This window comes from Protopterus annectens, chromosome 4.part0, assembly GCF_019279795.1.
Source record: "Protopterus annectens isolate FY-2018-M chromosome 4.part0, PAN1.0, whole genome shotgun sequence".
In the NCBI taxonomy this organism is placed as follows: Eukaryota; Metazoa; Chordata; order Ceratodontiformes; family Protopteridae; genus Protopterus; species Protopterus annectens.
The window spans coordinates 1096166042-1096193236 of record NC_056733.1 but is presented as its reverse complement, the minus strand read 5'-3'; positions in this window follow the sequence as shown (position 1 = coordinate 1096193236).

The following is a 27195-nucleotide window of genomic DNA, read 5'->3' as shown; positions in this document are numbered from 1 at the left end:
CTGGCACTTGCTCACTAAAGCAATTATATAAGTCAGCACTAAGAAATTAAAAGCACTACACCCTCACAAACTCCTCTTGAGTACCTTGTTCCCCATTGGCCCTTTTTTTCAATTATAAAGGAATTCCCAATACTATTCTAGCATGTCCAAATGTCAGTTGTCAATCTCCTCTCCGGTCCAGCTGGTGAATCTGGGAATCTTGAGGCAATGTTACAACTGCATCATGTACACAGACAACCCTCTCCTCCTCCCAACAAATTCCAACACAAGTGAGAGATGCATCCATATAGCCAAACTGGAGGCTAAGCTCTCTCAACACAGTGCTGGCGTAACCAGTCAGGAGGAGAAGGAAACCACACTCACTACAATTCCAGTCTCACATAAACCTACCACGACAGCAAACCAAACACATAAACACACAAAAACATACTCGGAGGCTCTAAATAAAAATCTGCCTAAGCAGCAGAGACCTCCAAAGCAGACACCCAAGCAACTGCTACCCCAAAACAAAACACGTGCAACACATAGCTCACAAAGCCAGTGTGCCGAACAGTCACAGCCCTTAAGGCTAAACAACACACCTGATACACTTGTAATAGGTGACTCTATCGTCAGGCACACTGACGTCCCGCTCACCAGGCTGAACAAGGAGAAGGTCACGGTGAGCTGCCTGTCGGGCGCTAGGATCCGCCACATAACACAAGCACTCAGGTCACTCCAAGGCAAGTACAAATATGACTCAGTCATTGTCCATGCTGGTGTGAATGACCTGAGACGTACCTCCCTGGACTACATGAAAAGAGACATAGAGGAGCTCTCTGAGCATGTGGCCCAGGCCGGTATGACCCTGACCTTGAGTAGAATCTTACCCTCACCAAGAATGATGCCAAAATATGAAGACAAGATGATCAATTTCAACAATTGGCTTAAGTATTGGTGTCATTCAAAGGGGATCCAATGCCTGTCAGCCTGGGATGACATGCTCAACAAGCCACGATACTTCACTAGGGACAGCTTGCACCTGTCACCCCTGGGCTTTCGGATATTGGCAAAGGCTCTTGCTACCCCCATAGTGCCTTTTTTAGGCAAGGCTCAAAAGACAAACCCACCTCCATAGGTATCACAAGGGATAAGAAACTAAGAGTAATGCTACTCAACGCCAGAAGTCTAAACCTCAAGATGCACGCACTAAAAACTCTCCTTTGCATGGAGAGCATTGATATCTGTGCAGTAACAGAAACCTAGTTCAAGGCTCCCGAGAGCACCCCAGCACTACCAGGTTATACCTCATACCATGCTTTTTGGCCCCAAAACCTGGGCCGAACCAAAAAAGGAGGGGGAGTATCAATTTTCGTCAAAGATACCCACACCTCCAGGTTGGTGGCAAAGCACGAAGCATCAGAGACTATCCATGTGCAACTAACAGTGGGTAAAACTGCCTTCCAGTTTATAGCCTGCTACAGACCACCCTCCCAAACCCAGGAACCCCACTCGGCCTTCCTGAGAACACTGGAAAATATGAAGGTCTCTCCAAACACCATTATATTGGGCGACTTCAACTACCCAAACATAGACTGGAAGCATTACTCTAGCTCCAACACCCTAGCCCAAAGGTTCCTAAAATTTATAAACTCAAATGCTATGGAACAACTTGTTACCACTCCCACAAGAGGGGAAAACATACTGGACCTGATCATCAGCAACATGGGGACTCTATGCTCCAGACCAGAAGTGTATCCCTCACTGGTAAGATCAGACCATAAACTAATCTCACTGGATATTCACATCCTGACCCCACCTCCTGCCCAGAAAACCGCAGTGAAAAACTTCTCTAAAGCAAATTTCACACTCCTCAAAACCGAGGTGGAATCCTTCAAAGCCCCCGGGCCTGTGGAAAATACGGCCCAGACTGCAGAATCCTTTATAAATGCATTCTATGAACACCTTCAGGAATGCATGGATCATGCAATCCCAAATAAAACCAAGACCCAATCCTCCAAAGGCAGACGTTCTGTCTGGTGGACCCCAGCCATAAACAAACTATACAATAGAAGGAGGAAGCTACTAAATGATAGAGCAAAATCCCAAAAAGGGAAGGCATCTCTGATCAGTATTAGCAAAAAACTACGGGCACTCATAAAATCGTCTAAGGCCAGCTTCGAGAGAAAAATTGCACAGGACACTAAGGATAATCACAAGGCCTTCTTTAGTTATGTTAGGAACCTGGGTGGGAATTCCCAGATATGCTCAGAATTAGTCCAAAATGACAAAATATACACCGAACCCACAGACATTGCCAACATCCTAGCTGACAGGTTCAGCGCAAACTTCTCCCCCCCCACCAAAAGGGCAAATATCTTTCCCAGCTGAGTGCTGCCCCCCTGACATCTCAGATGCTCAGGTAAGAGCCGCCCTCTCCAAAGCAAAAAACACAGCATCAATGGGACCAGACGGTGTCCCGGGCTGTGTCCTACATGAACTCCAAGAAGAGCTAAACCCAAACATAAAACTACTGTTCAATCTCAGCCTTACTACAGGATATGTACCCAAAGAGTGGCGTACAGCAACAGTGGTCCCTCTCCACAAAGGTGGTGCCTCAACGGATCCTGGAAACTTATCGCCCCATAAGCCTGACTAGCTTGGTCTGCAAAGCTTTGGAAAGGATCATCATGGACCTCATAAATAAAGATATTGGGGACCTACAGACACTGGATCCTACCCAGTTTGGCTTTGTTAAGGGCAGATCCTGCCTCTTAAACCTGGTTGATTTCTTTGAAACAGTCACCAAGGCCATTGATGAGGGAAAGGTGGTCCACACAGCCTACCTGGACCTCGCAAAAGCCTTCGATACAATACCCCACTCGGGCATTATAGATAAGCTCACCAGCTTAAATATAAACCCCTATGTCACTAGATGGGTTGCAAACTGGCTCAAGGACAGAACCCACATGGTTAGAATTGCTAGAGCCATGTCAGACTCCAAACCAGTTACAAGTGGTGTCCCACAAGGCTCAGTCCTGGGACCTCTCTTGTTTGGTATATATTTCTCGGAGGTACAGGCCAACACGGAAGGACTGTGGCTGACCAAGTTTGCAGATGACTGCAAACTGGGCACCATAATCGACATTCCAGCCGACACAAGCATATTCCAAAAGGGCCTCATAGAAACAGACAACTGGTGCCAGAGCCATGGCCTCAAGCTAAACGCCAAAAAGTGTATAGTCATCCCCTTTGGCAAAAACAAAGTGCCCACAAATTACCACATAGGTGGTAATCCATTAAGTACAGAAGAAGTAATTAGGGACCTGGGGACCCATGTTGATAGCAGTCTCTCATTTGACAACCACGTGGCCAAAGTGGTTAGAAAAACATTTTATATAGCCCACCTAATCATGAAGGGATTCACATCTAGATCAGGGGAGGTCATCGTGCCTCTTTACTCATCCCTCATCAGGCCCATAATTGAGTACAATGCCCCTTTTGGGATGTACCTTACCAGACACCTGCAGCAACTGGAAAGACCCCAAAAGTACCTCATCAAGAGGATCAAAGGGCTCAAACAGATGCCATATGCTGCCCGGTTAAAGAAACTCCAGCTCTATTCAGTGGCATACTGCCTGTTCAGAGGTGATCTGTGCCTGACGTATAAAGCCATGTCCAACCTGGAATTAATGGACATGCTGCACCTCAGGAAATCCAAATCCCATCGAGCTACGCACTCGAGAGACTTGAACCTCAGCACTGGAATAAATGGGACATGCTGGAGGGACAGATTCATAACCCAGAGGCTCCCTTCACTCTGGAATAAAATCCCAGTCCAGGTTAGGCAGAGTCCCTCATTGACTCTCTTCAAGAGGAATCTTGATGAGTGGATGGGAGATCGTAGGTTTAACCTGGGTATCATTTCTGTGTCACTGTTAGACAGAGGCACAGTATACTAACCTCGAAAAAGGGCATAGCAAAATTAATTTAAAATGGTTGGCGAAAGCCAAACACATTCTGGCTAGGCTTATAAATGCTCTAGGGCAGATAGCCTAGTATGAACCTATGAAAATATATCTCCAAGATTAATTTGACAATGAATTTATTAGCCAGTGTGTTTGAAATATCCTCATGATCTGAGTACTCAGTACCATTATGAATAAGCTTGGTGTAATGTTTAATGTTATTTCTTATTTATGTAATATAATATAAAAAGGATTTGTAGTTGTCTTTGGCTTCCATGGCTAGTCTGTGTTCATGAAATGCATTTGTTGTTGTTATTCCCTTTTGTTATCTAGCTGTATGATCCCCTTTATTTGGGTGTCATTTATTTTGCTATATAGATTTAGGAGTTTCCTCTTTTTATTATATAGCTTATTAATGCATGAGGACCATCTGTCTATCTACCTGTCTATTTATTAATTCATTTATTCTTTGTTGAACATGTTAGTCCCACTAGGCTAAGGCCTCTCTTCAGGGGAGACTTGAGGTGGTATTTACTCATTATCTTACTTTTACCCTGTTTTTGTTCAGGTTTGTGAGAGTAAAAGTGATGTGTCTATGGAGTCATCAATTACTCATATAATTCTGTATGGCTTTGAAAATTGCTTAAATGTAATTGGTCTGTAGTGTGGCATTTCATGGTAACTCACAGTGATGTTGTCACTAATTTGTGTTTCAGAGCCTAGTTTATGCTGGGACTTGCACCTTCTTGTCCATTATGGCTTAGGCAAGGATTTGTTTAGTGATTTAGCATATGATATATTAGTATGTGTCGACTGTGGTCTTGGTGAGTGATGCTCACAAGCTGGGTTTATTTGTGGGAATGTGGTCTTAAATTCAGCTAGGTACCTGTATCTCTCACAAATAGACAGTGATGAGTTAAGTAAAAAAAAAAAACATTATCTGTGAGCATCAGGCAAGTCTTACATTGCTTGAGTATACCAAGTGCTACAAGGCTGGCAACAAAGGGCAGACTAGTATGCCAACCTTTCATTGTGACCAAGGGTGCAAGGTATGGCTGGGAAGAATAAGAAAATGTAATGTTTCAGTTCCTGGGTCAAAAGAAGAAAATAGTAGACAAAGTTTTAACTGATATCCTGAGCACTAAGTTAACCATAAGTAGTTAATATTCTGGCCTAGCCATAAAGTCAGTTTAGTTGGTGAAACATAATAACATTTCAGCTCCTAGATAAGGTTTTGATTTGATGTAGCTAATAAAAATAGATGGAAAGAAATAGGTTTATGCACAACAACCAAGTAGAAATTGAGTAATTTGGTCTGTAAGGACTATTAGACGAGCTTCAGGTATGTAGTGATGTACAGGGAGGTGGAGATAACTAAGATTCCTAAGAGAGAATTTGAAAATGAAAGTGCTTGCATATGCCAAATACAGAGTTGCGTGATGCTACACTGAGTGCTGCCCCCCACTATTAAGCTGCAGAGAAAAAGTGAAAGGGCCAGTAACAAAGCAGTAAGAACTCCAGCAAATAATGTATAGCCTTTAGAAATAACAACACATTATTCCTTGCTACCAAATAACCACTGCAGTTCTCAGGACCTTTAGACTGTATTTTAGTGCAAGTTTGAACTGTAAACATGGGAAAAAGAGTAGAAAGTCACTGGGAAAATACTTTATTAGCAAAACTGAGATGCTATCTAATGACTTAACAAAGGACATCCTTCAGTAGAACAAAATGGAGGATCTCTTAAACACACAACCAGATGATTAAAATGCACAAAATAAGTTTTAACTGAAACTATAATTAATGTAAACAATTGCAAAAAAGGTGTAAAGTCACAGAAGTGCAGTTAGATTAGCTAAAAGTGGGTTTAATCTTATAACTGTAGCAGCCAAGTGATCATTCAGAACAGAAAACTAGTAACTTTCGCCAAACAAATTGCAAAAACAGTTATAAAATTTGATAAAATAAGCAAAAAAGTAGTGAAATACAAATTTAGTATTTCTATGGAATTTATGTGGAGTTTAAACGTGAAAATTCCAGAAAAACTATCAGTTTGTGTGCTTCAAATTACCCTCCTGGAGTATTGGGAACAGACGCTGGCAAATAGCTATGAACAATAAGCAGTGGGGAAAAAGTGAAAGGACCAATAAGAAAGCAGTTAGAATGCCAGCCAATCATGTCTCCTCTCAGAAACACCGGCAAATTATTCCCTGCCACTGAAGAACCAGTGCGTTTCTAAGTTTACACCCTGACTAGAAAATCAACTGAAACTGCAAATTTAAGCTATAAAATTTGGGAACAAGAATGGAAAGTCACAGGAAAATCACTTTTATTAGAAAATGGAGATATTCTGTAATGAACTAAAAAAAAAAAAAAGAACACTCAATGTAACAAAGTAGAGTATCTATAAAACACATGAACAGCTAGGTAACAAAAACATATAATGTAAGTGTTTTATATGGGGATGGCCATCAGCACATGAAGACCATATAGTTTTAAAAGATTTCTTAATGCTGTCAGGGCTAGGATGATCACATCTCCCACACATTGATGCGGTCTGGGATCCTTGATATATCAGACTCTTAAACCATTTAAGATATTCACCATGTGTCACAGCTCTGCTAAAAAGATAAAACAAGATGCATTCAGTACATGCCAACTTCCATAGAACTAACCTCTGTAAAAAGCACTAGCAAAAGGGTCTTTTGTTAAAGAAAGAACCTTTCTTACAAAGACCTTTTGAAGCCACCAATTATAATGAAACATGAATATAATAAGAAAGATCCCTTTTATTTTTACCCTTTGAATGGATCTGAAGTAAAGTTCAAAACCTCCGATCCATACAACACCTGTGAATGTGACGTCCTCTCTCTTTATTTAGTAATATTTGCCACTTAGAGAATAGTACCAGAAACAGCAGGTATGAAGACACAGAAGCTGTATGATAAGCACCTTTGTACAGACATGGTACACATGGAGATAATTTATATAAAGTGTTCAAAACACAAACAAATGTTTTTGCTTTCATCACCCTGAGGCATATTTTCCAGTGAGCTGTCACCTGGTAAACTGTATAACTTTAATGCATGAGCATATTTGCAAGCAATTTCAAAGCTCTTGCTTTCACAAAGTCAGCATAAAATATTTTTCTCTGTCATAAAAAAACTTCAAATTCCATTTCCAAGCAATTTGTAGGTGTTTTTTTTCTCCAGTGCATGATGACCATCTAACATCACTCACTGAGAACTCACTCTGTTTGTTGCCCTGTACTAGAGAAGTACACCACCTTGGACTCACTTTGACCCACTGCTGTACCCTCAATTCCCACCAACCCTCACTTCAGATATATACTGTAAGTAGCTCCTCCTACATAGAGTATTACACCAATAGGGGTCCTAGGATTTCTCCATAGTAGCAACTTGGAAAACAACCTATTTATTGCTTCACTTCCTGACACATGCAAACGAAAATAACCATGATGTGAATTCTAAATATCTCAATACTTTTTCTCCTAACTGCACTGTCATATACAGCAACCTACCATTGTAAATGCCAGTGTTTGCACCTGCACTCTTTCACCTCCTCAAGCCTTCAACGTAAACCAACCTCCAACTTTATAACTGCACCTATCACCTCCCATATGTTATGTTAAGCACAAGTTAATAAACCTTAATCATGCAAGCCACAAATTTAACTGTAAACTAAAAATGAAATGTATGTGACTATAGTCTTGCACCATGCCTTGGTAACATTACTATCAATTGTCAGTATCCATCCTAACCCAGGACCCACTCATCCTACTACATTCCCTCTTTTAAATGTAGCACCTCTACTATTAACCTTCAGGACTACACCAGTCTTAAAGTAGCTCATTCAGAACTAAGAAGTATGTGTAAAAAAATCTGTGAAGTTCATGCCTGGCTAGCCAATCATTCTTATCCTTGTTGCTGCTAAAACCTCGATGAAACAAGAAATTAAAAAAAAAATGAAGAAATCCTAACACCAGGTTTCAATATATGTAGGCTACACAGAAAATGCAAAAAGGCGTATGGTGCAGCAACTATTTACAAAAGTACATGCAAAAGATCTCCTTATCAAAGCTCCTTACCTCCATAATGCAGAAGTTCTTACAACATCTCTCAAACTTAACACCTACAAAACAATGGTCATTGTAGGTATTTACCCACTCCCAGGTCAAAATACTCCAAAATTAGAAGATTTCCTTTACTTCATTTCTACTAATATATAATAGGTAATACTTATAATTCTAGGAGATGAAAATTTTGACTGGCTCATCATAATCTCAAACAACCCATCAAAACAGTATGTAGTTTGTATGGTTTCCCCAACTTATTACCCCAGCAAGATACAACAAACATATTGAAAAGGAATCTACCTTAGACTAGATTCTTGTATCTCTGCCCAAAAAAATGCATCCTATGGTGCGTTGCCAAATACCCTTAGTGACCACCTTCCTTATCTATCTGATCAGACAGCAAACCCAAATAATATGCAAGCACCAGTTGAATGATGTAAAAAATCTATCTAAATTTCAAAATGAAATTTTTGTCTATTCCTTGTAACACCATAATCTGCACATACTAAAAACTTTGCCAGTATATGATGCTGTTTCAGAATTCAATAATCCCTTCCTAAATATACTAAATAAGCTTTCTTCTATCATGGCACAGAGAATTAAAATTAAACCCACTCCATGGCTAGCGGGGAATACCAAACGCACATATGAAAGAAAATGTTTGGAAAATGTGGGAACAATACAAATTTTCTTCACATTTACAATAACCTAGGCAACTAAAAATCAAGTCAAACACTAGATGAGAAAATATAAAACAAAAATCTTATTATACAATACTTCAAGATAAACATAAGACAAATCCTAAAATGTTCTGGATTTCAATCAGTAACCTTTTAAACCCTGTCAAAACTCAGCCTACTCCATCCGCTAATACTACCAGTTGTAAACTACCACATTAACTCAAATGATCAACCAACCCAAATTATACACATTCAAACCAGTTCTTACATCCTTCATCAAAAACTCCTTCAAAAAGATAAAACCTACTACAACTGTAGCCTCTGACATCCCCCCAAGAATACATCAAGATTTCTGTAGACTTAGTAGCTTACCATGTTTCTATTCTAATCAACTGCTCCATCAAGGAAAACTGTCCTTTAACTCTGGGAAAAATCCTTTGTTCACTTTCTGCATAAAGGTAGTTTCTCAATGGACCTCTGCAATTATAGGCTCATTGGAATTTTATAATTTTTGTCAAAACTTCTCTCATTCCTGCACTTATTTTTAAACAGAATCTCCTATTTCAAACACAGCAGTAGTTTTGGATGCTATCAGAACATCACAGCACTTCTATAGATGTGTTCATTTTAATTTTCACAAACAACTAAAATAGAAATGGACAACCTGATATACACATTTTCCTCATCCTACCCAAGGCTTTTGATAATCTTTGCCACAAAAACTCCCACATAGTTTCCTTGTTAGGCCTAACAGACTCTGACTCCACTGGTTTCACAGCTACCTGACAAATGAGTGTCAGGCTGTAAAATGGCAGAATGACTTCTTCTCCCTTCCTTTTTCTGTTGGTAGTCCCCAAGAAGTCATACTGGGTTCCCTACTGGTCATTCTTTTTATAAATGACTTGTATACTGCATCCATGCATATGTCAATAGTTCAGTATACTGACAACTCCACTGTTGTTTGTACATTAAACAATTTATCTACTCTGCAACAACTAACCCAACAAGCTTTCTCATCCATTGAAACCTGGTTTGACAACTCACAACTCATCCTCACCCCTCCAAAAAAGACAAAAATATAATGCTCAAAAAATCCCTATTCTCAATAACCTCAAAGACCAACATTAAAACTGAATTAATATTTCACCCAAACTATTGGGAATTACCACAGATGACCAAATTAGATTCAACCAACACATACTATAAGTAATAAAAAAGACCCATCAAAAACTAGGCAGCTTTTGCAAAGCTAAACCGTTCCTCACTGGTGTAGCTCAGAAAAGCATAGCTACAAGTTATCTGCTCCCAGCCCTTTTATATACTTCTCCAGTTCTGACAAACTTAACATCCACTGTGACTTTTAAATTACATCAGTGCTCTAATGGAATAGCCAAATTCACCACAATTTACCCCATAAAACCCTGCCATTACTTGTGTCTAAAACAAGGCTAAACTGGATCAATCTCTCTCATACACGTCTTCATACCTGATGATCAATATACTACTTCATAAACCAGACCAATGTCACTGCCCTTGGTCTCCAAGTAGAAATCTGTGATCTGGTGACATTCTTTGACTTACCATAACCAATTCAAAAAACTATGCAGGGAACACTTTGTAGTCTGTGTCTTTAAAAAATGGAATGCTGCCCCAATGTCCCAGAGAGAAATTATAAACGAAAAATCATTTAAAACTGAACCAAAGCAACACCTTATTATACAAACTTGCCTTTGCACTTCTGTTACCCAAGGCTAACATCACTTTCCTTAAGTGGGAACACATAGCCATTCATCATCTGTTATCTACTGCAATTCTATTATCCCTAGCTATTTCTTGTACTGATCCTCTCTGAATATCTTGTGCTGCTAATGTACTTGTCCTAGCATTATTGTACTGTACTGTACTCTATGATTATAGTATAATTTTTTTGTGGGGTTTGATGGCCAGTCAGACCTTTCTAGCAAACAAATGCAGTAAGTAAATAGATAAATAATGTAGAAAATAGAGCTATCAACAGCATCTGTTAGAAAAGCAGCTCATTGCTTGTTCCCTCTCCAGCATCATTGAAGTAAGTGAATTTGTATGGCCTAACTGCACCTCCTAGGTTGGAAGATATGAGCTTACCTGCATCACTACAGGGATCCTGAACATTCTCCCCTGAAAGTATACACTTCTGTATACTTTCTAATGAAGGTTACCACTAGGTGGTGGTTTGATGAGCCAAAAGCACACCCTCACACAATGTGCACCATGGTGATACCCATCCATTAAAGACTTGTAGCTATCTGTCTCTGTTCCTACCTTCCCTTTAGTGTAGACATGCCTGTCTTCCCCCATAATTTCCATCAAGTACCCGACTTGCTATCTAAACTTGGGCTGTAGTCAGGGCTTTGTCATTCTACTCCACTGGGGCTGGCTTTCCTTGTCCAAATAATAGTCCATTCTTATTCGTTCCTCTTTTTCTCAGCTGTTAGCAGCCTTTAGTCAGTATCTGGGAGGAGGTGACATCTAATTATCAGGTCTAGAATAAACCATGCCCAACAATCTGTGTAAGACTGAAAGACACCGATTCAAGTGGAACTTTAGTCCTTTACATTTACTGCCAGACATTTCACAAGTTCAGTTAGAGGAACAGGAATGTGTTTCTGCCTGCCTCAGTTCACTGATGATTGTAATCTTCAGGTGTGTATTTTCCTGCGAAAGTATCCAGAGTAATTTCTAAGTGTTATAGAGCCTAGAACATTCAGTAGTACACGTGTCATCAAGAAGTCAGTTTTGCTGAAGGATTGTGTTGTATAGTAACAAATCAAGTTAATGAGCAGAATAAACACAATGCCAGAAGACATCTGTGCCATGCAAAAAAAAAAAAAAAAGGTTATCCAAAGGTAGGGAATAGAAAGTCGGTAATAACCGGCTATAGAATTACAAAACATCATAGTAAGGAGAAAAAGAAAATAACATTAGTTATAAAACAAATGCAACTGATGAAGAATTTTCCATAATATTCACCCCCCCCCCCCAAAAAAAAAAATCACACTGCAGGGACTGTGGCATCGAATGTGGCTTTCTTCTGAAGATTGTTTCTAAAGACCCCCATAATCCATGCATAGATATGATATTGAAATGTTGAAAAGTAAAAAGTATTGAAACATAATTCAAAATAATAATACCTACACTTGAATACATTTAATTTATACATATATGCTGTCAACAACAACAAACCTATCAGTCCTGTAATGATAATTCAAAAGGAATGCCAACATGAGTCCAGCAATCAGTTTACCTTCATGCGTGTGCATTGCACATGGGTGAACAGCAATTGTCTGAAAGGCAGTTTGCAAAGTTTGCAAACACCGAATGGAAAAAGGTTTGAATGTGCAATGAGCGAATGCACAGTGACATTTCCTCATTGCACATTCAACATTTTGGGGCCTATAGCACTGTAGTGGGGATCGGAAAATGGTCCCTTTCCCCACTGTTGTGCAATCTCAGAGTTAGAATATTAAAGTAGGGAGGGTGTGGGGGGCAGGGGGGCTTGCCCCCTTCTTTACACTTCATTAGATTTTTTTCGACAATCTTCAAAAATCAGCGACTCTGCTTTTCGATTTGCTGATTTTCGAACATTTAAAACTATCGCTGTTTTCATTTTCATGGTTATGATTCGCTCATATGAGCACGCGCAACACTGTGATTCGGCTTTGTAAAGGTAAACCCCAGCAGTCACCATTTATGCTGCAATTACTGCAGTAAGAATTTTGATTTCAACATTTTCAAGTTTCAGCTTGTTTGTATTTCACTTTTCCTCTTTTCCAAAAGGGGAGGATGGTTGTCATAATGTTTAAAGTATTTACCTCATAGATACAAAGTACAGGATTTGATTCAGACCTCAGGTTATCAAGACTGCGTGTAGTGGTCTTCAGATGAATATTATAGCCATTTTCCTATGAATTCATTATAGATTTCAGTTATTTACGTTGAGTAAAATGTCAGACACTATAATTTTCAAGCAAAGATGGAAATAAGATGGAAAGAACAAAAAGCCATATCCATTACAGGATGCCATCAGTGAGGAGGAAGTTCCCTATAAGATGTAATGTTTTCTTGCTTAAGCTTACAGCAAGTGATGGCAAGGGCACAAGAAGGTGCTGTTGGCTAGTAACATGTCTAATCTTACTGCCTCTAATCGAGGACTCATGAACTGGACATTTCCCTCTAAAGGAATAGTATGCCATCAATGTATTTCATACCTTCGAGGCTGTAATTTGCAGACAGTGAGTGATATAACCCCTCATATTCACCCTGATACCTCAGAAAACCCAGGGTTCATATGGCTTCATGTTCTATGATTTAGATCAGATTGTAGTGGAACCAGAAATGCCTCTACAGACAGAATTTGTCATCACCTGAGAGTACAGCCACATATTTCCTCCTGGTCAAGCTCTATAGCAGTTTATTTTATTTTCACTGGATTATTTGGTTAGAGTGCAGCAAGCGAGTCTCCAGATGATATATGGTCCATGCCCAAAATGTTTTTAACTAGTTATGCAATTGCTTGTCCTGTTCTTCATTCTTCTGTGAGATACAGGATATTTTTGTCAGGTTGGATGGTTTCTGACATCTTTAGAAGGGATTTTTTTCATGGTTTAAGGAAATACATTAGCAGTTGCTGAAAGAAATATGGTGGCAGACAATATATGTCAGTCATCTCACAGCACTGCATTTTCACAGTTTCTGCTCTGTATGTAAACTAATGAACCAGAGAGGCTATCAGCACAGACTGTGGTAATTTTGTCTGCTGCTGTAGGTAGACACAACAAAGTTGCTGCTTTTAGTCTCCTCTGAGCAAACTTGTATAGATGTGCTACTTGAATTTGTTCTGTGGGATCTTCCATTGACTCCAAGGGAAAAAAAAATAGAGATAAAAGTATAACCATCTGTTAAAGACTTTAAAATAAAGAGCTATCAGATATGATGTATTGCATCTTCGCATTCACTGATGATGTTAGTATGTATGTATGTATGTGTAATATATACATATATATATTATATATATATATATATATATAATATATATATATATATATATATATATATATATGTGTGTGTGTGTGTGTGTGTGTATGTATATATATATATATATATATATATATATATATATATATATATATATGGGTTCCCTTCACATGGTCAACATTTCATAATGTTGACATTCATATGGCCGAGACCATATGATCAACATTTGAAATGTCGACCATGCGGAACCAGCATCTCTGTACAGTGCAGAATGGAAGAATTTCCATCTTCTGAACTATAGTGTGATCTCTGAGTTGGCATATTTTAAGTTCTGGTAGCAGTATGAAGGTACTTTTTTTGTGTTTTTTATTTATTTTTTCATGGTCAATGTTTCAAATGTCGACCATATGTTCTCGGCCATCTGAATGTCGATATTCTGAAATGTCAACCATATGAAGTATATATATATATGTATATATATATATATATATATATATATATATATATATATATATATATAATGTATATGTGTGTGTGTGTATGTGTGTATATATATATATATAGATATATATATATACACACACACGTATACACACACACACACACATATATATATATATATATATATATATATATATATATATATATATATTTATATTGTTACTGTTTTGTTCATTGTGTGGTGCTTTCCATCTGGTGGCCATCATGATGCTAATATGTGGATGCCTCATAGCTATGTTTTGGGAAATAGGTACTTCTGTGGTGGCCTTCAGCTGTGATTTGGTGTTTGTATTTGGGGTGTTTTATGCGTTAAATATGTATTTCTCATTTTTTGAGTTATATGATTGCATAGCTGCTCCATTAGAAGATCACCATTTTGTGTGATAATTACTGCTTTTGTGGAGAGCAAGGAAGTTTGAGACTTACTGAAGAAGGCCTTTAACATTTCAGGTTTATCGAATGCTCTTATAAGTAGTTGTTACCACAGGTCATTCAGAGGCCATTGTATTAAACTGAATGTTTTTAGTTAAGTTGTTACTGAAGGTTTTGGTGGTGTTCTACTCACAGTTAATTAAGTCCTGTGTACACTGGACACCTCTGACAGGTTTGCCCTTTATTAAAAGAACATTTAACATTTGGCCTTCCCATAGTTAATGACTGCACTGATGAAACAGTCAGCCTGTAGCATCATAGTCTGATATCTGTTTGTCAAAATAGGGCATCATGGTGGCACATCTGATAGCATTGTCTCCTGACAGCAAACGATTCCCCAGTTCAATTCTTGGCTGGGGTGCCTTCTGTGCATAGGTTGCATGTCCTCCGTGTGATCATGTGCATTTTTTTTGGGTGCTGTGGTTTCCTCCCACATTCCAAAGGCATGCAGTAGGTGGATTTGACACACCTAAATTAGCAATAGATGTGACTGTGTATGTGAGTATATGATGTGGCAGAATTACCTTGGCAGGGCTAGCCATGATTGTCATGGTTGAAGTGACACCCTGACCCCATGTGCAAAATTGGGAAAAGGGGTTGTGGATGGATGGACTTTCTTTGAAATCATCTGAGCTGCATTTGATTGGCCCTGTCTGATTTGTTTGATCCACCTTTTGTGCTGTCGTTTGTTACTGTATGAGTACTGCAACAGTGAAATGGAAGGACATAGTACAGTTGTATAAAAACTAATTATAATTGTAGATGTCCTTCTCTCCACTGTTTCAGTATTCACTCCCTCCCATCTCCCCCTGGTCCATTTGTCTTCTGCATGTACTTTTTACTTCTTTCTTTTCCTTGGACTGACATTCTTACTGGGGCTCTCAGTTCTGAGGATGGTATGTACAGACATCACCTTTATGACCTAAGCTATGCAAGGAGCATATGTTTGAAGTGCAGCATACCTTAAAGCAACCTAACGGCTTTGGCATGTTGGTCCGCCCTTGGCAGGGGATCCCTAAATTAATGAATACTGCAACAATGAAGAGAGGGACATTTACCATTATGGTGAGATTTTACACAGCTGTGCTTTCATTGTGATAACTCTCAACCAGGACATTACTTCACCTACCATCATGCTCCACTCCTCTTCCCCTGTAAGTGATGAGCAGTCATGACATCATCTTTTCTGTCTCAGCACAAGTTAATCTGGGTTGTTAAATTATAATCTGGGGCACGCCTTAAGGCTGAGAAGTGTCCTCTACATTTAATGTAGCATCAGAGATATTCAGCTTCAAAACTGCATACAGGCCATACATGAATGGGAATGTGAGTAAAAGTAAATATTCAAGTCAGATGGTTTGAATATTTTCTCATATTTTACTAAGAAGTGCCACAATGATTCATCTGCTTGCTTTTAAAGTTGTGAAATGAGAAAGGATGCTTCCTTGCATAGTAGATAACACTTTGATTTTTGAAGTCTTGGGAATATGATTACTTTATGATGCAGACACTTGGACCCCATGCATTCTGTCTAATTTTTGGTTTAGTTAAAACAGGAACTGGCTGTCTGTTTCATCAACAGCTCCCCCACTCTGTGTGTTAGACCAAGATCAGCAAAAAGTGGGATCAAGACAGTTTCTTTTTTCCCCTACTGCTGTGTGAATGTGGAATTATTATATTTAGATCTGCAACAGATGTGGGGTGAGTAGAGAGGATCTTGCTTCCATACAACAATATTTGAATTTTTTAATTAGTTTCAATTCCAGTGAATGTTTCTGTGGAACTAGCATAGATACCATTTAAGATTATAACATTGCCAACTTGATGGTTCTGTATGGTTTCACTGTTATATTCAAAATATAAGGACTAGCTTCAGAAGTGGCATAGAACATTTCAGTTTTGAGAATAGTAATACAATTTATGCCAAGATCACTAGAGCTATAGTTTTGAAACTTTAGAAACTTGTACAATGTCCATATGTGCATGCAATATACCTCATGGTTTTTGGATTCACTGTCTTTTGCTTTGGAATCAAAAGCTTGTATCCAAAGGAAGTGCCATGCATTATAATGATATCATGAAAAAGTCCTTTGATGTGCACTGCACAGCCAATATTTAGGCAATTATTTGTCCTCAGAAAATGTGCTACTGGTACAATGTTAAAGTGAACAACTTATCCTCAGAAATTTTTTCTATGGCACAATGTTTGTGTGTTATCCTCAGAAATGGTTCCTATGGTACACAGCTTGTATGTATCTTCTCTATTTGTCTCTCTGCAACTAGAGTTGCACTGTATGGATATAGAAGTGTGATGCTCTGTAATATGGTTTGTCGTTTGAGTTTAGTACCATCACAGTCATGGCTTACACGGATGGGACCATTGTTACTGCTGAAAAATAAAGATCAGAATAGATGCTTTTGCTTACTCTCCTAATCTTTTGGTTAGTTTACTGTAATTTTTAAACCATACACCTAATGTTAAGTGGAACTCATGGTATTAAGCAAAGTTAACCTCCTGAATATTTGAGATGATTCTGGCAGCACCTTCCTCTTCTGTTTAAAATCCTTTCCCTTCAAAATGGTCACCTCTGTGTTTAAGTGTATGTGCAATGAGTTTTGAAAAATCATTGCTAAATCTTACAGTTAACATGGCGCATCTATATCACGTTGTTGAATGGAGAAAATAGTGAATGGCTACAATATCAAAAACGCCGTTCATCGAAGTCATTCTTTTGGGGGGCTGTGCCCTCACACCCACTGCTAATTATATATACCAACCCCCGAGATCGCACTACAGTGAGGAAAGGGCAATTATTCCAATCCCCACTGTACCGCAACCCCACAAAGCACATTTCGATGAACGGCGTTTTCGATATTGTAGCCGTTCACTATTTTCCAGATTTGACAACATGATATAGACCCAAAATGGCAACAACATGATTTCCTATGTTTTAAAAATGAAATAAAAATAGGTGCTGCTTTTGCAGTGTGATCTTTCTTTACTTGCAATGTGTAGTGGGACTGAACACCATTTCTGCACTTGCTTTAAAGGCAATTGCACCCACAAACACATTTAAGCGTGTGTGTGTGTGTGTGTGTGTGTGTGTGCATGCGCATGTATACACACAGACTATGAATTAAATTGGATTTAGCCATATCACTCATATAGACATACCAGTGGTTAATTTATAACAGAATTATAGCTTCTACAACTTGTAGCTTTGGGTTGAAGTGATAGTAATATGCTCACTAAGGTCCATAATATAACATGATTTCATATTTTGTGATGTAGTTCACAAACTTTGAAGCCCATATAAAATACAGATAGCAATGCACATGACTAGGTGAAGAGAACAACACAGTATTGTAAGTTACTAAACTGCATTGTTCATTTCTACGTAACATTTTAAGTTGTTGTCCCTGCATAGTACACCATACAGCTTTGCTACTTAATGGAATGGTATATAAACATACATCTCCATCCTAAAGGAGGGTGGGCAATGCTGCTTTGCTGTACATCCTTAACAGTATAGCCTCAACACTTTTTAGTAGGGTGCACTGATGTAGTCCTATGTACCAAATGTGAAAATGTACTTCCTGTGTAGGATTCTTTGTTTGGCCTGCAAGTGTTTATAGTGGATTGCTAGGTTAATGACTCAATGGAGTCATTTTAAAGCTAGTCATCTTTTCTATGGTGACAAACCTTGTGTCTGTGAGGTAAACACCTTGACCACTAAACCAACCCAACTATAATTGTGGCTGCAGTCTTATTATACTCCACAGGGACAGCTTTGTTTATAGCATGCATACATGTCAGTTTTCACAGTTTTATTACTAGTATCCTCTTCAGTATTTGTAAAACAGAATCTGGCTATAGCTTCATCTTACAGGTTCATAGGTAAATAGGCTGTCAGTCTGCAGATTGTTATAAGCCTAGCCAGCAGAGATGTCAGAATCAAACCATGTATTTTGTATCTGTGAGGTAAAGACTTTTAACTATTATGTCAGTCCCTCCTTCTGAAATCTCTCCCCTAAACTGCACTTTTGTAACTGACTGGGTTTTAAACTGTGCAGACCTTTAACCATTATGTCAGTCCCTCCTTCTGAAATCTCTCCCCTAAACTGCACTTTTGTAACTGACTGGGTTTGAAACTGTGCAAAGAAACCCCAGCAGATTTTGAGTCCATTACCCTAACCACTTGGCCATAATTACATTCCATTTTTTCTCTTAAATTTCATAGTATAGAACAAACAGTGAAAAATATTTAAAGCTAATAAGCTTCATCCTGTGCTGCCTTGATTTCTTTCATCATTCCTTGCACACTTTGATATTGAACAAATCACTTAACTAGAAAATACCGCTGTATAATTTCATCATCAGTTGTCCTTGTAGAGACCTCAAAAAATGATTTAGAATTATTTCACAGCAAAAGGGTATGTTAAACCATCTTTTGATTGGACTCCAGTATCCACGCTGTATGTGATTGTTCGAAATACAGTAGAGAGTTGATTATCTGAATGTTGATTATTTGAAACATCAATTATCCAAATGCAGCTTTCCAAAGTTTTTGGGTAAAAAAAATAATAGTTTGAATATGTAAATGTTATACATATTCGCTTATGTGTGTTTGAGCTTGTACTACAATAATATACTGTACCATTTGTATGTACAGTAAATTTGTTTTATTTTTCTTGTTTAATGTTCTTCAAAAGCATTTTTAGAAGTTTTATATCTGGTTCAATTATATGTTTGATTATCAAAACAGTTTGATTATCCAAACTATCCTAGGTCCCAATTAATTTGGATAATCGACTCTCTAAAATACATGCTATGATTTTCTGATTTTATTTCTGTATTTATTAGAGTATCCATGAAAAATTGGTGAAATATTATGCAAGAGAAGCTTTAAGAACTGCAGCAAAGTTGTCATTAAATTAAGTCATTTCCAGTACTCGTGGAAAAGCATCATTGTGTGAATATTCATTCCAGACGTTTACAAAAGTAATTTTGTTGAAACATGGTCCCGGGTAAGAAAATCTTTCCCCGAGGTGTAAAAATATATAATTCATAAATCAATAGTGTTAAAGAAGATAGATTCTAAGAAACGCATGCACACCCACCCACCACACACACACACACACACACACACACACACACACACACACACACACACACACACACACACACACACACACACACACAGGTTTACTATTTAAAGCTTCAGAACCATAACCTTGATTGCAGTAAATGAAAGTAAACTTCAATACACAAAATGCTAAGAACTGACAATCGTGCACACACATTTAATCCCCAAAATTCCTAATACTTGGGACCCAGGATCAAAAGCTAACACTGGTCCTGAATGGGGGAAAGTTTGGACATTCTGTATTGTTGGTCTTCAGCATTCTGAAAGTTGGTGTTTAGACTTCAAAATTGTTCAAGTCAGTGTTCTGATTCTTGGGCTTGTGATACTAATATATGCACACACACATCTTTTTATTAAGAAAAAATGTTGCAGTAAAAAGGAAGTTTTTTTTCTGTGACATTTAAAATAAAGAATTAAAATAATGCTGTTGGACTGTGGTAGATGGAGAGCTGCAACATAAAAGATGTTTATGCCTTTAGAATTGTATTGTATTAATAAAATAGCAACATATCCTTTAAATGGAGAAAAATAACCACATAAAACACTTGCCAAAGAATCACAAATATGCCAAAATATAATTTAAACATGACATGAATGTGTGAAGCTCTGTAAATATTTTCAAAAATCAGATCACACCACTGGGTTTTATGGTAAGTTGCTGAATCACTGAAGCAAAGTAAGTTTATATGTTACTTGCACTTTAAATTTTAGACACAATTCATAAATATGTTTCTGAAATAATTTAGAGAGGCTGAATATTATGAGAGCTTCTGGTCTGAATATGTTATTTATCAGAATATTAATAAAACCATTAGTTTTGTCAGCAACAATTTCTATGTTTTCTTCCATGATGTTACTGTAAGCAGTGTATGCAGTGTTTATAAAATGTATTGCATACTACAAATTATTTTATATTTGAATTATGCATGATTTAGTCCATGGTGCTATTAACAGGTGTATTCTTTAATCACATCACCTATATTTTAATAAACAAGGAGGAAGCCAGAGAGAGAAATTTACAGATTTAACTTGATGGCTTGCAGAGAATGGCAATAACTTTTTGCTATAAACCAGGTAATGAGAGGGAAAAAGATGGTGCTTTTATGATTTAATAATTTTTTAACACTGTCAATGCTTTTCATATAATGTGACACATATTCCCTAAACAAAGGGAGGAATTCAACCCTCTTCAGTATGCTTTTAGATTACACAGAAACACAATCTCCATAACAATTAACAGTGCCAGGAACACAAAACAAATAAAATTCAGAAGAATAGACCTGCACTGAAACACTGCTGCAATTTGCGACAAAAGAATGGCTCACAGTGACAGAGTCAGTAAAATATTTAGTATAGTGTGTAAGCGCTTTTACGAACTAGTCACTTCATCAGACAAATTGTTTACATCATAATCACAACATGCACTCAATAACAGTTCAAAATAGCCAGTCAAAAATCACCTAATTAAATCATTAATTTACATAGAATAGAGTCACAAAAATGTGAAACATCACTAAAACATACCAAATAACCTATTCACATCACATAAAGATACTAATATTCTAACATTTTGCTTTCCCTTTTCGTTTTAATCTCCATATTTTTAAAACTGGTTTCAAAGATAAATAGTCATTAAGGCCATTGCCCTGATGGGATCTGAGTCTAAGTATCCATTGTAACTCATGATCTTCTGTGGAGTTCACTAAATCATCCATACGTTCATTACTGTGAATGACATCTATAGCCATAAATTTAAATCTGATGAAGCGACTAGTTCATGAAAGTGCTTACATACTATATTAAATATATTCTGAATGCTTATAGATTAATTAACAGACTGTGTGAATCATACCCAGTGTCTAATACTCTGACAAATCCTATAAACAGCAAATTAATAGAAAAGACAGATATAGTGGAATGTGAATGAAGAAATACAGGTTATTATGGATATGCTAAAATGCTTACTAGTAGGATATCATGGAGTGCTGCTAGTTCTGGGGATCACTAAATGCTGTGATTCAAGCAACTTATCCTTTTCTTCAAGAAATATTGTATTATTTTATATGACAGTGATTTAGAGTTGAGGAATATCATGACAGAATTTGTTATAAACCTGTACAGCTAAGAATTTAATGTAATATAAAGCATTTATTTAATTAGTTTGTCAGTAATTTTTTAAAAGTTCAAAGAGGTTGGGAGATGCATGAAAATTGTATCTCTTTTAGGTTCATAGGTGTGTACTAGGCTAATGGCCCTGGGCCTTTACAAGCCTAGCCCATAGGAATACCCTGGTATTGTGCTACCTGACTTTAGTCCCCAGTGCCTCTGTTGAGCAGACAGAGTTTTGTTTAGATATGTAACTATGTATTTATAAATAACAGCATATTACAAGAGATATCATTGATTTAGATATGTTGAATGTAATGCAACAGTTCCATTTATCACTTTTTATTTAGATACTTATTTAATATATGTATGCACTGTTTATTCAGTAACCACTAATGCTAGGTTACATGTTAAATTTGTGTGAATATAGCTGGATGTCTACAACTTGGCTGATGTTAGTACGTTTCAAATGTCATGTAGGTCAGCATCAGAGCTCAATAATAGAAATGTACTCAAGCACTCCTCCTGTATTGTAATGTAATTTGAGATGTGTAGTTCCACTTTATATACAGTTGTTAAAAGATCTATCTACAATAGCAGCTGTTCATCTGCTGCATTAGTGCATGATGTTTTTTATGATATATGCATATTACACCTGAACTCTCACCACAGTGCAACACAAAACCAATGCTTTATGGGGTTTCCCACATCCCTGATATGGAACCCTTATTCCCACAGTGTCATATGTTTGTATACTAATTCCACAGCTGCACAGTACTGATCAAAGTGAATTTAACAATACTGTGCTATATTTGAATAGATTTAAGTCAACTGTTGGACAAACTGCTACACTGAGACATCCATGGGTTGTAACACCTTCAATATCTGTCTATATTGTCGTGTCAGTTTATTGTGTGTGTGTGTGTGTGTGTGTGTGTGTGTGTGTGTGTGTGTGTGTGTGTATATATATATATATATATATATATATATATATATATATATATATGTCTATATGTATGTATGTGTGTGTGTGTGTGTGTGTGTGTGTGTATATATATATATATATATATATATATATGTATATAAAATCACACACATCAGTAGTAAAAGTATATATCTGCATATACATGTATGCCCACAAAAAGTTAATAATGAGATTCAGATTGATTTGATTTAGGGATGCAGAATTTCTATCTTGTAGACGCAAGACTGACCATGTTTTAAATATGTATGATATGGAATCATAGACTAGTATAGTCATCTGTATATTTTATGTGATATTAGCCACACAGTCTGTTGCGCACTCATTTTATTGACTGGGTGTGTGGAATGAGTGAGTTGTTGATTTATATTGTAGTTCTTTGCTTCGTAGTTGACTTTATAATTTGCAATATGTTTCACTTTGGTTACAGTTGTGCAACCATGGAGTTGCTATATATAACTCAATTGGATGGAAGGGTGAAGCCTCCCACACTGACAGGTATGTTGATAGAACTCCCATAATGCTTATTTGGAGATTACATTGCTGTTTGAGATAGGAAGTACATTTTAGAAAGCAGTGAGATAGCAATTGTAAATGCTTCTTTGATTTCTTTAAACTGTGTGAGATAAAAAGTACATCTGAAACAGCAATGTCAGAGTGATTGGTTGTCTTACTTTGTAGCAACAATCATCAAGTTTCTGTTGATATGGATTTTGTCAGAAGATCGAGCAGAAAAACAATGCAAAAATAAAATAACTCGAACTAGTTTTTGTCAGAAGATAGTTACTTGGTGTTCTAATCTATGTTGCTGTATTTGATGGTATTTTCCAGTCTTGTGTACTCAGTTAATCAAGTTCTTATAGGCTTTGTGTATAAAAGATTCCTGTTGGAGTACATGCCCACTAGTTATCACATTACAGAAAACCATCCAAGTTCCTTGGCCCCTTCAGAGAATAAAGAATGCCTTAACTAATTAGAAAAGTTGACAACAACAAACACCCAAAAGTGAACGTCACTTAGTAAAACAGCAAAAAAAGTCCCCAAGCGAAGGAAACACGTTCAAAATAAAGGATGCAGATGAATAAAAAACGAACAATTTTATTCCAATACTTGATAGTAATACGGTAAGCGCTTTCACAATAATTCAATATTGTTTCATCAGACCAGGAGTAACAACTAACATAAGTCCTTAAATAACATTGCTAGGCCACAAAATTCAAAGTAACCACCCAGAAGCCAGCAAACCAAAAATTAATTACAATTTAAAGACAAAGTTACTAATTTCTATTCAAGGTTGAATGTGCAATGCATTTCAATGCCATTTATAGCTTCAAAGCAAATTTCCCTATAGTTCATGTTTGTTTACAAATTCTATAAATGAATAATGACATAAGTAATTAAAATGAAAATAAGAAAATATATAAAAAAGAATATAAATATATATGAAAACACACACATATCAAGTACATATATAATAACTAAAAACATATCTAATAATTAGATGAGTATATATGTACAACTCATATAAATATAGTGTACACATTTACAAACATTATACTATATAACTCAACCATTATTTTTAAAAAAGCATCTGAACACCAAAAACAAATACATATGCATAATGTGCATAACTTAACACATTGCTACATAGCACAACTACATATAAATGCATATAAATACTACAAGCCCTTCTTATACTTATTGACCCTTCTAGACTTCAGAACAGGTTTTAATGGGACACTGTCATTCAGACCGTGTCCCCTATGAGCACCCAAACGTAAGAGCCACTGCAGTTCTAATGTTTCTGTTCTATAAATATCTCCCATTCTTATATTTTCGCCCACTGTTTGCAATACTTGAAATAAGAATGTGTGTTGTAAACCTTCTTTCAAACAATGTTTCACTAGCGCACTGTATTGTAAACCTTTATTAATGCAGTATATATGATCCCTGATACGTTCTCTAAGACGTCTATTTGTTTTGCCTGTATAGAATTTAAAACAGCAGGTACAGTGTGCACAATATATTACATTCCTTGTATTGCAATCAGCTTGAGTTCTTAGTTCCCAGAGTTTCCTTGTTTCTGGGTGTCTAAAGAATCTGGCCTCATCTATATGTTGACACTGTGCACATTTCCCACATTTTCATGTCCCATTTACATTACATGATAAGTGAGGTGTTGTATTAGTATTTCCATTGCATAATAACTGTTTTAAATTCATCTTATTCTTTATGAATTTAGGCTGACGCACCGCTATAGCTGCAGTTTCCGATCTGTAAGAAGTATTAGGCCAGTTCTGTCTAACAATCTGTTGTACATTAGAAATATTCTGAGCATAAGTAAGAATCAATGGTACATTATCAAATGTGGATTTCACCTTTCTATTCATAGGCCTATCACTATAATAAGGATGGGCACGGTCCATCCTCTCATTAGTCACCTCTCTGCGAATTCAAATCAATTAATCTTTATTATAACCTCTATTTTCAAATTCAATAGCCAGTTGTGTCATGCTTGATGTAAAATCATGTTCTTCACATGATAGCCAAGATACTCTGAGAGCTTGACCTTTCATTATTCTCTCAAAGGTAAATCTCAGATGCATGCTATTTCTGTGTAAGTATGTTGGATAGTAGCATGCCTTTCTATATAATTTAGTGGTTAAGAAATTACCCACTTTTTCTACAGAGACATCTAAAAATTCTATTGATTTAATTGAATATTTCATAGTGAATTTCAAAAAAGGGCTAGTGTTGTTCAAATAATCATAGAATTGTATTAGGGCATTTTCATCACCCTCCCAAACAAGAAAAAGGTCATCGACAAACCATTGATAAAACCCTATATATGGGTTCTGCTTGTTTAGTATAAATTGATGTTCCCATTCTGTCATAACCATATTGGCATAAGCGTTTGCACAGCTGGTGCCCATGGCGACACCAGCTGTCTGCCAATAGCATGCATTCTGAAAGATGAAAACATTATACTCTAATACCATTTCCAATAACATGCATAAGAAGTCAACACGTATTGGAGTTAGCTTTCCTGATCTCATCAGAAATTTCCGTACCATGTTTATTCCTTCATTATTTGGAATACAAGTAAATAAGGAGGTGACATCAAAGGTCACTAAAAATTCCACTTTATGGTTCACATGATATTCTTTGTATAAATCCCTTAAAAACTGTTCAGTATTTTTTAGTATTATGGGACATTCATTAAGATGTTCCCTGAATTCCCCATCTAAATACACTGATATTGGCTCTGTTAACCAGCCTGCTCCTGCAACTATGGGGCATAATAATGGTGGTCTATATGCATTCTTATGAATTTTCGGTAACCCTTTTATCTGAGGTATTAGAGGTTCAGTTACCATAAAAAATTCAAATAAAGATTTATCTATTAAGCCTGATGATAAACATTCCATTAGATCATTCGTTATCCTATTCCTTAAAGACTCAACAATATTGAAATCAATTTTCTTAAAAGTAGTAGTATCAGACAACATTTCAAGCATGGTTACACTGTAATAATCAGAATCTAATATCACAATAGGACCATCTTTATCAGATGGTTGAATTACAATATCACTGTTACTACATAATTTATCAAGTGCTTAACATTCGCATACAGTCAAATTACCTTTTTTACTACTAGTATTACTATAGGCAACATCATAAATATCATTTTCACATGCTTTGATAAAAATTTCAATGCTATGGGGAAGCTGAGGCATAAAAATGCTGGGTTTTCTGTAACAAGGACCAACAGAATGTTCTTGCATCTTAAATAAAGATTTCAAAGCCACATTTTTACAGAATCGGCAAAGTTCTATTAAGAGTTCGCTGACATCAGCCGAGTTGGTAGGGATAAACCTTAACCCTTTATTCAGCAGTGAAATTTCAGCATCACTCAGTACATACCTGGAAATATTCCAGATCAATTGTCCTTGTAACCCCATATCTTTTTCAGCATTCATGGGTTCACAGAGGTTGGAGGTTCCTTGCGCTTGCTGTTCCCTCATGTTGTATCCTGACCCTCTGATTGCCTCCGCTGATTCTTGAATGGTAATGGTAGATTCGGAAAAACCTGTTGGCTCTGTTGGTTCAAAATCTTTCGATGAACAACTGTCCCTCCATTGGTGTTGGAATCAATATTCTGTTCACTATTCAGTGCCTCAAAGTTGGGTTCCATTACATCACCCGTGGAAGGTATGGAATAAACAGAAGATCCCTGATCAGGTGTATTAATCGCAGTAGTTGAAGAACTCGAGTGCTGCACATTGTTCAT